Source organism: Pteropus alecto, unplaced genomic scaffold (genome assembly GCF_000325575.1).
Source record: "Pteropus alecto unplaced genomic scaffold, ASM32557v1 scaffold45, whole genome shotgun sequence".
Lineage (NCBI taxonomy): Eukaryota > Metazoa > Chordata > Mammalia > Chiroptera > Pteropodidae > Pteropus > Pteropus alecto.
Window position 1 is genome coordinate 17,208,899 of NW_006442491.1, and position 9,590 is coordinate 17,218,488.

Below are 9,590 nucleotides of genomic sequence, written 5' to 3' on the forward strand. Positions count from 1 at the left end.
CCACAGGTGTTCACTAGTCAGGCATCCAGACTCAACAGTCAGAGCAAGACTTCTTTTTGCACATCCAAACTGTGACCACCTTATCTTGCACTGACAAGAAAACAGCAGAGATCATTAGCCTCGTGATGACTTCCCTGCCAAATCAAGAGAAACTCTAGACAATGAAATTATGCATCCATTAAAGAGAATGAGGCAGATGATAGTGACAGTTAACATTTACTGTGTCAGGGACTCTGATATGCACCTTGCAGGCACTATCTCATTTAATTCAACAGGTTCATGAGGTAGATTCCATTATTATCATCTTTTGACAGAGAAGGCACTTGGAGAAGTTGAGTCACATTCCCAAATGGATCATGTAGATCAAATTCTAGAGGCCAACTCCCTTATCCTCCAGGTTTTTATTTTGAAAAATTTCAAGCCTACAGAAGACTTGCAAGAATAGTACCATGAATACCCATATATCCTTTACATAGTTTCACCAATTGTTAACATTTTGCCGTATTTGTGCCGCACTCAGGAAATTTGACTTTAATACAGTCTATACAGGCTGTACTCAAATTTGTCCAGTTGTCCCCAAAATGTCCTTTATAGCTAATTTCTTTCCAATCTGGGATCCCACTATATTTAATTGTATCTCTTTAGTTGCCTTCAACCTAGAACGGTTTCTTGCTTTTCTCTCCCCTCCTATAACATTGACATTTTGAAGAGTCACATTCTGAATTTGTCTGTTTCCTCCTGGTTAGAGTCAGGATGTGCATTTTTGTAAGAGTGCCTTGGAAGTAATGTGTGTCCTTGTTAGTGCATCACATAAGAAGGATGTGGTATCAGTATGTTGCTATTTGGTGAGGCTAAATTTGGTATGTTGGTTAAAGTAGTTTTCATCAAGATTTTTCATTGGAAAGGAACTCTCTTCCATCTGTAAATAAGTAACCGGTGGAGTGATACTTGGAGACTATGGGACTATCCTGTTCTTCACACATATAAGCCTACTGCACATATAGACTTATACACAGAGACATGGGATGTGTCCACAGCACATTGTTAATTTTCAAAAACAAGTAGCAGAACAGTGTGGGTAATTACGACCTTCCCTTCTTTGTAAACGATATGTAAATAAATGCATAGGAGAAAAGTATTGGTTTGGAAAGGATTTACTGGCTGGTCTGTTTATTTGGGGGAAGCCTCAGCTGTACCTGTGGGCTTTTTCTCTTGCGCTGCTCATTTTTCCAGAGTGGAATCTTTCAGTTGCCTGCCTGGCGGAGTGAAAATCTGACTCAGAACAGAGAAAATGAGGCCTCAGCCTTCAGATTATATCTCTTACTTAATTCAGACCCTTCCTGATTTCCAGATTGAAGCCCCTCCACCCCAAGGCCAGAGTCTCTTGCTTCAACCTGGAAAGACACAATCTAACTTTATGCCTGGGTGAGGAGCATTCTCCCAGAGGCTATTATAACTGTTTCTTTTATAGACTATTAACAAACCTGCCATTTCCTGCCCTATGTGTACCCTATTTTAAGAGGCACATGACACCTTCAATTCTTGAGCCTTTGGGGGAATCTATAGTATAAATTAGATGGCTTTTATGGTTCTCTTTGCATAGGTTTTAGCTTTCTTTAGTCTGCTAAGTCAGTCACCATTTGTCCATTTGCTGCATAGCTTCAATGTTTTTTTTTTTTCTTAGTACTGTTGACTTTTCTTTATCATTCTCTCCACACTTGTAGGTCACCTCTTTTATCTCTTTACTTTAATTGTAGTGGGAATTTAGAAGGGTGCAGAGGTAAGTCCCCATACTCCATCAGTTATGCTTAACCCCTAATCTATATCTTACATAGTTTTATATGGTTTCAGCTTTTTAAATGAGCTTTTATTTTGTAAAACAAATCGAATGTTAATATATATACTAAAAAGGTATATATTTTAAAGACACTACATACAAGAGGCATAATAGTCAGAAGCCTTCTGATTGCAAATGAGAGAAAAATCACCTCATACTGGTTTAAGCAAAAGCGGAAATTTATTGGCTCACATAACTGAGATGTCCAGGGCAAAGGCTTGGGAACTCTATGGTCACCAAAAATGTCATCAGGAATCTCTCTTTTCTATCTTTGGTCTTTTATTGCAGTCTTTCTCCATTTCTCTCCATCTGCACAGTTTCCCACCTGCAAAATGGGGCTGTCAGGAAGAATGACTGATGGAAAGGGCTGAAAATTAATGTGCTCAGAAAACAGAGGTTTCTGAAATCCTAACCAGTAATAAGCATAATTGCTTTTCAGAAATCTACCCAAAGCCCCCGCCCTCAAGAGCAGGCACACAATGAGGCAGAGGAGAATTTTCAGCTTTGCTTCCGGAACTGCCTGAGCTGAGAAAATGGGAAGGTACCTGGGTGAATGAGTCAGTCATCAGCCTTGGAACAGGCTGATCTCTATTCACGTCCAGAGAGCCGTGCCCCACTCGGGAGCACTGCGGGTGTTGGAGGGACAGATCTCGAGGTCACGACTGTCTTACCTTTCATGCTGATGTGGGCATGTGTCTGTGACCCATCTTCCCAGCTTTTATGGGCTGAGAGCTGTTTTGAAGGATGGGGATCTAGTCTATTTGTCCAGCAGATATTGAGAGGATGAGAGAATGTGGTACGGTCAGTGAGAAGCACAGGAAACAGCAGGAAGGATGGCGCTGGGGCAAGAAGATGTGCTGCAAGTTCAGGGACAAGTAGGTAGTTCTTGTTGCCAGGGCAGCATCGCTGAGAGTTTCTTAGACTGTATAAGCATAGGACTTCAGACAAATTATTTTATTTATTTTAGCCTTGGTTTTCTCATGTATAAAATGGGGCAGCCCATTAAGTCCTCTACTTTATAGATGTTAAAAACCTGAGAGAACACTTTATTTTTCCATTTGTTTCCTGATATTTGTATTGAAATAAATACTTTGATAAACCCGTGGAGGATGAGAGACACATGCTCACCATTACCAAGGCATGTTTAAACCACCAAAGGCTATTCCTGTGCTGCTGTACAGACAAGGAGAGGAGTGTATTTTGTTCCTGAGAGGGATAGAGAAAATGAGAAACAATGAAGTTGGCCAGACTGTGTGCAGTAAGCCTCCTGCCTCCTTCCTGAGGTTCCCAAGTCTTTAGTCAAGTTGACAACATTTACAAAATGCTCTGAGTGAGTAGAGTTCTTAGAAATAAGTGAAGAGGTTGAGTAGATAGGTATGAAATTGAGACATTTCTGCAGAGGGCACAGTTAAGAAAACTCCTTTGCAGAAATCATGAGAGAAGATTCTAAAGCCATGAAACTGGAGTCTGAACAAAGCTCTAGGTCTGCGAGAAGAGGCCTGATGGAGGGGCCATGATGTATAACATCTGAGGTGGTAAAACACAACAGTGAATGGAGAGTCTTGAGTACAATGCTTGATCATAGTAAATGATCTATAAAGGTAGCTATTATTATTTAAATTATTATTACAATTAGTGCTCCTTTTATTCTCCCCCGCCTCTTGGGATGGTAGTGGGTGAGGGCTGTGGGCCTGAGTCAGTCCAATCTTACAGACATTTTGCTTCTTTACCAGGAAATGCAGTTTGAACAGGAGGAATTGAAATTCATTGAGCCTCACCAGCAATAAAAAATATGCAAATTAAAACCACAAAAAATAGCATTTTGTCTGTATGAAAAAGATTTTGTTTTTAAAGTGTTAAGACCTAGTATGGATATGGGGCGGGGGCGAAATCATCAGTCTTAAATCATGTAGGTGGGAGTATGAGTTGTTACAACGATTCCTGAAGACAATTTGACAAAAAAAGCATCAAGAGCATTAATAACATGCATGTCCTTTGACTTAGCAATCTCATATCTAGAAATAATATATGGTGGATGCTTGCAAAGATTTAGTTAGAAGGCATACTGTGCTGATTATTGCAGTGAAAAATTGGAAATAGCTAAATATTCAACAACTGGGACTTAATTAAATAAATAATGGTACATTTACTCATAGAGCTATAGAGCAGTCATTCTAAATGATGCTGGAAGCATATTCATTGACGTGGATATAAAGTTAATGAGGTAAAAGCAGGGAATAAAACTGCATGTGTGCCATGATTCCTGTAGTGGACGTGAGCTTTTCATCTCCCTAGGATATTCTTGGACAGGCCATGTCATTAGAGGACCTCCTGGGCTTGTGACTCAAGCTGGGCCAGTGAAGGACATCCCTAGGATGATGATAAACCTCTAGAAACAACTTTCTTTCTACAGGCATAAGGACTGAGGACCACACATGCTAAGAGCTGTAGTGTCCCTTTTTGCCACCATGTGGGAGAGCCTACCTGAGATTGAAGTAGGAGTTACACCAGAGGCCCTCGCCAGGGCAGCCAAATTGAAAAATAGCCTTAAAACAATAGCCTTGACTTAACCATGGGACCTGACATGATAGGCAGTGATAGGGAAATTCCCCAACATAGGCATGCGCAGAAGGACAGCTGGTGTGACCTAGAATTCACCTCTGCTTCATTGTACAATCATTATAATAAATTTACATTGTGGTTTTTACCTCCCTGATGGGCAAACCAAGTGCATTATGGATATGTGCATGCTCAGAGAGAAGGTTATATGAGACCTATGTCAATCGAAGCGTCTTGTAAGGGAAGGGCTTTGGTGACAGGGGGAGGACCAAAGCCTTGCAGGCAGAATAAAAGAGCCAGAAGTAGGAGGCTTCGAGGCTGACCTCTCTTGGCAGCCTACTCTCCCACCTGAGAAATGCACTTCCACTTTCTATAAAACTAGCTTGCTTATGCTGGGTGTCTCCCTTCAATTCATTGTCGTCTGATGCTAAGAACTAAGAACTGGGAGTTCCAGGACTCCCCAGTCCAGTTACAACATGAAACCAAACAAGGGAAAGTAGAACCAACAGGTGTACTAAGACAGATCCTGATCACATTCATTGAGTCCCTGAGTCTGTCCACTCCTGAAGCAAATCCCTGGGATTTTCAAATCTATGCAGCAATACATTTCTTTTATCACTTACATTAGAGTCTTGACTAAAACTAGCCCAGTTTTATAAAAATCAATAACAAAAAGAATCCATAAATGTAGACATCAAGATATTTATTGTTATTTTCTCTTGGTGAGCAGGCTGTGTTATTTGGTGCTTATTGTCTTCCTTTTATTAGAATATTGTAGTAGTTTTAAAACATGTTCACAAATTTTTTGATCCCTCTGCTGGCAAAAGGTGGGGTCTACATCCTCTCCCACTGAATCTGGAATGACCTTAGTAATTGAACATCTACTGGAGTATATACTATGTGAAGTGATACTATGTGACTTCCAATGTCAGGTGATAAAGGGTCATGAGGCTTTGGTCTAGTTTCTGGCTCCAGTCAGAAGAGTACTTTCTCCTGATAGTGAAAAAAAAAAAAAAAAGTATTGAATCTGAGTCTGGTTGGCCCTGATGAGCCAACCTTTGATCATGTGATTATCCCTAAATCCATTGGGGTATGTGGCAGTGGGTGGGTATGGGATTGATAGGATATCCTGATTGGATAAAATGGAGATTTACTTAAGGGATTGAGGGTTGGTCAAGCTTATCCAAACTCTAGGGGTGACATAACCTGGGTCTTGTTAGGAAGGGGGATGGAAAAGTGTGAAGCAAGATACATGTGTCCATAGGAAGAGACACGTGACTGTTTATATATCCTTGTCCCAGTAGCCTTACTTCTGGGGAAATATTCTAAAACACAAGAAGGGCATATTTATGGAGATTTCCACTGTTATTTATAAGAGCTAAAAGCCAGAAGCACCCTTCGTATTCAATTCGCCTATTTATTCCAGTTATTAAGTTCTTTTACAATGGTATAGGTGTTTGTACTAGACTCAGATGCAATAAGACACAGTCTGGATATAACACTCAAGGTTCAGAGGGGAAGAGAAAGTAAATAAGCAATTTTGACAAATGTGAACATGATAGACGGTACGGTGCGCCGTGTAAATTTAGAGGAGGTGCACCCAGCTTGAGTTGGAGAATGACAGGAGGAGGGCTTCCTGGAGGAAGTGAAACAGAAAAGGCCAGTGCGAGTTAACCATACAAGGGAAGTGGAAATGGTTATGGGTAGTGGGAGTCCTACATGGGTCTTAACCCCACAAGTTTGGTTTCTGTTGGACTGGGGCGGGACCTGGGCATGATTTGTCTTAGGAGTGCTCTGTCAGTGTTTAAAAGAAATATGTTAATAAGCTCCTTGGGGTGGATGGAATATGAGACCCTCAAGACCCTTGCTTAAGTGTCAAAAGGTGATTGCTATAAAGTGAAAACTGAGGCAAGGAGAGGAGTATATTCTTGTTCTGAAATGAATTAGAAATGATGATGGGATGGGGTGCTACCAGTGTTTGTATGTCTTCCTTCCCTCCATTTTTCTCTTCCTTCTTCTCTCCCTTCCACCCTCCATCCATCACTCCCTCCTCATGGAAAATCTGTCAGGGTTAAGCTGTTCCCATCCACCATCCAGCCCTTCAGGAGACCTCTCCATGAACTCACCCTTGGATTTGTTTAAAGCTCTCTGTGACTGGACTGCCTGTGGCGCCCACGGAGAGGACCTCATGTGGGGTTAGGGAAAATGTGGAGAACAGAGATAGAGTTCCCTGATACTCATTGCTCCCTCCTCACGGAATATCTGTCAGGGTTAAGCTGTTCCCATCCACCATCCAGCCCTTCAGGAGACCTCTCCATGAACTCACCCTTGGATTTGTTTAAAGCTCTCTGTGACTGGACTGCCTGTGGCGCCCACGGAGAGGACCTCATGTGGGGTTAGGGAAAATGTGGAGAACAGAGATAGAGTTCCCTGATACAGTCAGAAGAGAGGACCAGGCAAAGCCCCATGGAAGTCACAGGAATTGGGGCGGGGTGCTGGTTTCCACAGGCTGTGGAGTGGAAGATTCCAAGCTCTTTGTGGACATCAGGGCAGGATGCTGGTTTAGCTGAGAGAGAGGATCTGGCACCTTGGGAGCTGCATGTAATTCAGTTTGACTCAGTGGTTTGAAGGGGAGTGGCAAATGACAGGGCCAGAATGGCACTGGTCAGATCACGAGGTAAGCCACATGAAAGCACTTGGACTTTCATCCTCAAGGCAAAGAGGACCGAGGAGTGTATCTGATCGAGAAAGTGGCCTGATCAGATTTGTACCCCAGAAAGATCCCAGTGGTGCTGTGTGAAGAACACCTTGTCACAGGACAGATCTGGCCCCTGTCTTGAGGCACTGCCACTTATAAGCTGGAGGACTCGAGTAAGTGGTTTTACCTCTCTGAGCATCAGCATCCTCATCTGTAAAACAGGATTGATAATATTTACTCCCTCTGCGTTGTTGGGATGATACAATGTGATAAAGCACAAAAACAAGGGTAAGAGAATTGCCCATAGAGCTACATTGCCTGGTTTGACTCATGGTCCTGTCATTTGCCAGCTGTCTGACCTTAGGTAAGTTACCTATTGCTCTGTGTCTGTTTTCCCATGCATAAGATGGGGATACAATAGTTCTGACCTTATAGGATTACAATGAAGATTACTATTGGTAAAACGCTTAGAATGGTGACTAGAGAATTTTTTAAAAACAAGTAACATACCTGATAATGGCTGAAAGATGATTGGAGGAGAAATGACGTATCCAAAATCATACAGCAGGTAAATGACAGCAAGACTTGATCTGAGTTAAAGCCCTTCTCTGTACAAAGCCTTTTAGGTTAGATTGCTCATCTGATTACCAGTATTATTATGAGACTTTAACATGAGAGAAGAGCATGGATTCAAACCATACACACTACACAATACTGCTTCCTCTAATATGAAATACCTGGCACTTAACAATAATTAATGATCAAAGAAGCCATTTCCCCTGGTCATCAGGCCTAACAAAAGGGAATCATCACAGTTAAGACAATAGTGCCAGAAGGGTGCTAAAGAAATCCTGGGATGGATTTGTAACCCTCTGGATCTAAGTTTGTATTCTGAGTTTCAAGGCCGTGGCTCCACCAGTTAGTAGGGGTGTGACCTTGTGCAAATCACTTAACTTTCGGTGTCATATTTTTTTCATCTTTATATGGGGTGAGGGATAACAGTATCTCTCTCCTAGGGCCATTGTGAGGATTAACTGAGTTAATACTTATAAGTGCTTTTTGAATCTGGCACATACTGAACACTGAAAAATATTAGCTCTGATGATGATGAGGATGATGTTGATCTTTGAGTGTTTATTCGGTGTCAGGCTTTACATTCATTATCTTATTCCAGACTCATACAAACTGTGGAAGGTAGAACACATATATCCACAGAGGTGAGAACTTGGGCTCAGAGACTTTAAATAACTTGCCAAGGTCACGCAGCAAGTACATGGTAAAACTAGGATTTGAACTCCGTCTATTTGATTTCAAAATCTAAATCCTTAACCACCCACTATCCTTCCTCTTGTCAGTCAGCAGCCCCATCAAACTTTGAATAACATGGGAGTGAAAAGCATGCCTTATTAATTTTCATACCCTCCACCACCCCACTCCCACTCCCTCTTCCAAGTGCTTGTCCCGGAGTAGGCATCAGGAAATGTTTCCTGAATGAATCGTTGATCTCTCCTCCCACTCCTGGCACTTCCGGTGCCTCAAGGGCCTCCTCCTCTACATCCTTGAACCAGCTTTTACTGAACACAAAAGGAATGATGAAAAAAATCTTTCTCCCCAAGGATACAATTAATCAGAATGCTTACGCACATGCCTCTGTCTGTATAAATACATATATTTGTATCTATATAAATAGTAGCACTCACAAAGGTTGCTGGATCAATGATGTGGTTGAATGGAAGACTGACAGCGTGATTCATGGCTCAAGTCAAATTTAACTCTAACCTGTTTGTGCAAGACAGATTTACTTCAAGTGCCCTCTCTGCTGCATAATTGCCATGGGCCCACCTTCTTTCAGTGGAGAGGATATTTCCACATCAGGCTGCAATCTCTTGCTGCTGCACACCCGAGTCAGATCTGGAGTCTCTTGACTACTTTCCCAGCAGTGTGGGCCCAGGTAAGATCTAACTAAGAAGTCGTAGTCAGCAGAAGAAAGAGGAATAATCAAAGCTGCAGCAGGAGGCAGCCCTCCAGGAAACCTGGGAATATGAGATGGCAAAACCTCTGGGATAGATTGGCTAGAGAAGCCTTTTATCCATCCATCCATCCATCCATCTATCCATCCATCCATCCATCCATCCATCCATCCATCCATCCATCCATCCATCCATCCATCCATCCATCCATCGTTTATTCTTTCAACCATTCATTACATACATTACATACACCCATGAAACACATTCATTTTTCTATCCTTTCAGGCATAAAATACGTACTGAGCATCTACTAGGTGCCAGACACTGCTGAACATGGGGATATAGTCAGATATTTTGCTTTCATGGACCTTTCATTCTAGCATGAGTTCAGACAATAAGCAGATAATCATGCCAATAACTTTTTAGTTATAGACTCTATGAAGAGTTTCAGAAAAGAGGTAGGTGGTGTTAAGAGATTCTGTACCTGGGGACCTTGAGCTATTTTGGGGTCAGGGAAACTTCTGAG